Raw genomic sequence first — 6,067 nt, 5'->3', positions numbered from 1 at the left:
TTCGATCCCCGGGCGGGGTGTATGTTCTCCGTGACGATTTAATAAAAGACATTGTGTATGATATCATTCGTCCTCCACTTCTGATAACTCATGTAGGGAAGTTGGCAGTTACTTGCGGAGAACATGTCTGTACTGGTACAGAGTTAGGTTAACTGCCCGCTGTTACAATACTAAAATAATGTTAAAATCCGGCGTTAAACCCAACCAAAACACCCACCTGATTGGCTGAACGATTCCCGATTGGCGTTTCCAGTTGAGGCGTCATTTTATTGGACGATCACAAAAGAAAAACATGAAATTGTTAGTGTCACGGACGTCTATAAACGAGAATGCACGGAAACTTATCGCAAGCACCATTATAATACTAGTAACATAATTAATATTCAATAATGGCAATCAAGTAATTTCAGGATTTATGTAATGCATTACTTATGTTGTACGTTACCAAAATAATGTTTATTATTTTTAAAGTAAAAGATCCTTTTGTAATGACGGTTTACTTATTTATATAATATAAAACATTGCTTTTGTTTAAACAGTATATAAAATACATGGTAGTATGACTCGATATGGTTTGACACCCAAGAGAAGACATACGTAATATAAAATGTCTGTAGCATAACATGAAACAAACGGTGACTAGATAGTCTTCGTATTCGTATTGATATGTTCAATTTCAAGTATTCAGTCACTTGTCTAACGACTTGTTTGGTTCATTACCACATATACATCGCCTCATAACATACATAACACGTGTACGACAACAGTCACTGTTATTTCGGCTAATTCTCACACGAACAACTTCTTAATATGAGGGTTTACAGTGGTGCCTGATCGGAATTTGCAGTTACCATGGCCGGGCAAAACGGCTTGAGCTCTTCAAAGTTCGTCAACCAAGGATCGGTTGGGTACTCTTCTGGCAAATGCGGATCGACAGCGTGTTTCACACACAAACATAGAAATGCACTCATTTACAATTCTGTCATTGGTGAAAGTGAGTCTTTGTGGCAATTTTCCAACATATTTGACCAGGACTGCAACACTAGCTTTAGACATTGTGTTCTTCTTATTACTTCTGTGACAAAAGAGAACAGATGTAGTCGGGTCTCTAGCAACATCTTCATGTTTTGAAAACTAATCTCCAACCACTTCGATAGGACATTTACCACATATATAAAATTTGAAAACTGTCTCCTTTCCTATCAATGAGAACTTAAGAAATGGCTTCTCAAAAAAAAAATATGGGGATGTGGTTGACATACTTCGTCAGATTTTGGTCATGGTAATGTTTCAGCTGTATTTGGTAAAATTATCAAACGTTATAGTAAGAGACGTTCGGACAACTGTTTTGAGACACACCGCATGTTTAATGTTGCTAACGGAAAAGGAAGAGGGCTCTGTCATACGCTGTTTTTTAAATCCCACCAGAATAAACTGTTTTGATTTCTGTCTTCTTGCCCGTTTCGTCTGGCCCTTAAGGGTGTTTCTCTTGTTACTTTCTCTTCTACAAAGACATTGAGTACATGCGATTTCGGTTCCTTAGGTTTGCTTTTGATACAGCTATACATGAGAGTTTTGGTGTTTTACATGACATGCCTTCTGTTTCCACTGTGTTTGGTAGAGATTCACTCGGCGGGGATTACGTTATTTGCACTGTCATTTCACTTTGGAATATGGTGAGGGTATACGTGAGATTGGTGTGTCACTCATTATAAACCGGTTAATCCAAAGTTTTTCGGCACATTAAACCGTTCAAAATGGCGTCCATACTCCGTTTCATGTTCGAAATTTGACGGTTACAACCAGAAAAGATGATTTTAATAGTAAAGAATCCGTTTTTTCGGTTTACTTATTAAAAGCTGTTTAACATTAATAACATGAATATGTAGAAACGGTGATTAAACCCAAAAAACTAGAAGGGACAAAAAGGGTATCATTAATATCTTCCATTTATTGCCATATGTACAAGTTCTGTGAATGTCTCTTAAGAGTGATTTGTTACTTCCAATACATTAACAAATAGTGAGTTACGCTAAGTTGGAACACGAAGGCGTTGGACCGGTAACCAAAAAGTTGCTCATTAATGAAAAATGTGTTACTTATAAAGTACGAAGGTCCCAGAAACAGCATTCATTACAACTGTATTTGAAAGGTGTTCTTGATAATATACTCACAACATCATCGACACAACAGAAAACAACATTAGACACCGAAACGATCAAAAAAAGATGTGGGTCACCGCTTCGATGATTGTGCAAAACCCTTTATCCCTTATCTTTCCTGTATAGATTTAAAATATCCCTTCCACATACTTACTGCTCTAGAAAAGAAAATTGATGTGATTAATATCGTGTTTGCTTTCATGTGTAATAATTAGGTAGATTAAATGTTTAGTCTGTCTGATGTTTAATGGAAACTGCATATTGACTAGTAAAGAATGATTAATTTTATAAATAAATTTTTTTAATGCATTTGTCTTCACGTTATATCATCTGCATCCCTGACTGCAGAAAAATGTGCACTGCAATTTCAATTTCAAACTGGAATATAAAAGTAAGCACCAAGAACTTTTCAATATAGCTTTATGCATATCACGTTTGGACGAAGTGTATTGTAATAAGAGACTTGTTAAAGGGACCGCATAGTGGTAATTTTAGCCGATTTTTCTTTTATTTAATTGATTGTAGAAAATTTAAGGAATAAGTAGTTTTAATTGTTTACTTCAGCCGTTTTTTTCACATTTTCAAAATATAGCCGAACAATAAGGAAAACACATAAACTTATATCGATAGAAAATAAAGTTCGAGATTAAATGAACAGCATTATGTGCGATCGTCTGTGAGATTTATAAGATTAAAGCTGTGTAATTTAAAGAGTAATCAACAGAATAGGTATGTTAGTGGATTTATCTTAAATTAATCCAACATAAATAAGCTTTCCTGACACATCCTCCACCCAACCTCAGATACATTGGCCAGTACATGTAAGCTCATGTGTGATTAGGTTTCATCGATTATGGATCAAGTAATGAGCCCTTTGATAAGACCATATACTAATATTTCAATGCAGTACACATAGAGATTGAGAAACCTATATGTTAGGTCAAGACGTCACCAATTTCACCATGCCTTGAATGTTTATGGCTTGATTTGAAAGCAATTGACCAGAACATACACATCTATATCATATATGTTCTGGCTAATGCTAGAGATAAAAGTCTGGTACCTTGTGTTATGCAGGTCATAGAAGGTGTTCGGATAATGTTCAAACTTTATATAAATATTTTGACATCATCTGAAATGTTTTGAAACTTTGACTGAAGTATATGCCCATACTGCATATGTGTAAATTTAAGTCCTTGCTATAATTTTGAACCAAGTATAGGTACCTAGAGGTTAGAACAGGTTAAGTGAGTTTCAGTTTATAAAGACACTTAAATACGCGTTGACTTATATTCAAGTGCTGGTTACCGACTCATAATATAAATATCCTCGCTTTGCTGTGTAGAAGTCAAATGATGCCTTCAAAATTTAGAAGGGACTAAACTTTATATAGATTGTTGGCTACTGGTCCCGACTAAGCTTGCTTGACACAGGGAAGAAACAGGATGCCTCAAAAGTATCATTGGATTTAGTTTAAGAACTAGTAGCCATTTCATCTAGTTACAACTTGAACTGCCCCAAAAAAAAAACATGAAATATTACCGAAATTTAACCTATAACCTTTGATGCTGACAAGCAATGTACGTACCAGACTTTCCCTTATAGACATAAGTTCTTAAATAAGACCAAATTTTGTTTATTCAATTCCAAACGTTTCGTTCTGAATATGTTTGAAAGGAAGAAAGAAGTTGTTATTTTTTATAATTATTTATTACAGAAATGCGGTCGCTGTAGCATTTCTCTTGTCATTATGCGTTATGTCGCAATGCCTTATACACTGTGCTATCGACATAGAAGTTAACATTATTTTATAATCAAAGTAAAGAGAAGCCAGTTGAATAAACGGAATTTGCAATTAGTCACACCAAACTATCAACATGACATCCGCCAAAATACAACATGTCACAAAGCACGAAATGGTCAAGAGAGTTACCATTTTGGTGATACGTATTTAAATAGCCATCAAGCATAAGGACAAACTAGAAATGTGTCCATGGGACACAGACGTCCCCACTACACAACAAAGGACACAGATAAACTTTGGGAAAACAATATGTTGCTATTTAAAAAAATGCAAAAAATAACCATATATAATGTACATATAAACATATATGTTTTCTTGAGATTTTAAGATACCTGTCCATCACCGCATTTTAATGTTGCTTGAACTCAACGATTACTATGCTGTGGTCTGAGAAGTATTTAGACAGACATGAAGTTCTTGGCTGCTGTGTACCATCGCGTACATACACCAGGTCTAGTGTAGAACCACTGCCATGCGTTGGACACTGCACACTCTGCAAAAACTGGGTGTGGTTTACCCTATATAATGTACATATAAATATGCTTTCTTGAGGCTTTTTTAGATACATGTACATCACGGCATTTAAATGTTGCTTGAACTCAAGGATGACTATGCTCGGAGCTATGCGCGACAAAACATTAAAATGACATTTTTTCCTAGGTCAGGGGCCATAACTCCTACAATATTGAATGAATCCGGGCGCGAAACCCCAGGTGCACAACTGCACATGCTGACCAACATTCCAGTAAACTTTGTTGACTCTAGGGCAAATATTTTTTGAGCTACGCGCGACACAACATTAAAATGACCAAGATTTTACTAAGTCAGGGGCCATAACTCCTACACGACTGAATGAATCCGAACGCGAATCCCAGATGCACAACAACTCATGCTGACCAACATTCCTGTAAAGTTTTGTGACTCTACGTTAAATACTTTTGGAGCTACACGCGACACAACATTCTCGGCAGGACGGACGGATAAGGGCAAGAGCAAATTTATATGCACCCCCACCACCCCCTCCCAAAACACACATCCCGCAAAAAAAAGTGGGGGCATAAAAAACATGAAAAACAACACAAAGGCACATGAAAGTTTAGATAATAAACCGAGTTACAATTGCAGTATGCCTGTAATAGCGGATATCCCCCTCCATAGCACTATTCCAGACGTACTCAAATTTTCAAAGACTCAATACTAACAAAAACACGATAAATGTACAATAATTCTCATAATCGTAATTATACAGAACTAAAAAGTAACAAATGTAACTATCTCTGAGTTAGACTTCGATCACTGTTTATATTTTTCTATGCCCACTTTTTAGCTCACCTGAGCACAAAGTGTTCAGGATGAGGTATTGTGATCGCTCACCGTCCGGCGTCCGTCCGTTGTACGTCCGTCGTCCGTCCACACTTTCCTTTAAACAACATCTCCTCCTAAGCCAACAGGCCAATTTTGATGAAACTTCACAGGGATGTTCCTTGGATGGTCTTCTTTAAAAATTGTTCAAAGAATTGAATTCCATACAGAATTCTGGATGCCATGGCAACCAAAAGGAAAAATTTTGAAAATGTTCTTGTCCAAAACCGCAAGGCGTAGAGCCTCTATATTTGGCATGTTACATCATCTAATGGTTCTCTATGAAGGTTGTTCAATATATGCCCCTGAGGTGAAAAGAGGCCCCGCCCCGGGGGTCCCAAATTTTACATAGACATATAGGAAAAAAAAACTTTAAAAATTTTCTTGTCTGAAACCACAAGACCTAGGCCTTTGATAGTTGGTATGTAGCATTGCCTTGTGGTCCTCTACCAAGATTGTTCAAATTATTACCATGGGGTGAAAAGAGGCCCTGCCCCGGGGGTCCCAAGTTTTACATTGTCTTATATAGGAAGAAATTTTAGAAATCTTCTTGTCTGAAACTGCACGGCCTAGGCTTTTGATATTTGGTATGTTGCGTTGCCCAATTGTCCTCTACCAAGATGTGACCTTGACCTACTGACCTTCATTCTTGTTTTTCAGGGTGAGCTATTGTGATCGTTCACCGTCCGGCGTCCGTCCACACTTTCCTTTAAACAACATCTCCTCCTAAACCACCAGG

Source organism: Mercenaria mercenaria, chromosome 7, assembly GCF_021730395.1.
Source record: "Mercenaria mercenaria strain notata chromosome 7, MADL_Memer_1, whole genome shotgun sequence".
NCBI classification, from domain to species: domain Eukaryota; kingdom Metazoa; phylum Mollusca; class Bivalvia; order Venerida; family Veneridae; genus Mercenaria; species Mercenaria mercenaria.
This window is presented reverse-complemented; position numbering follows the sequence as displayed.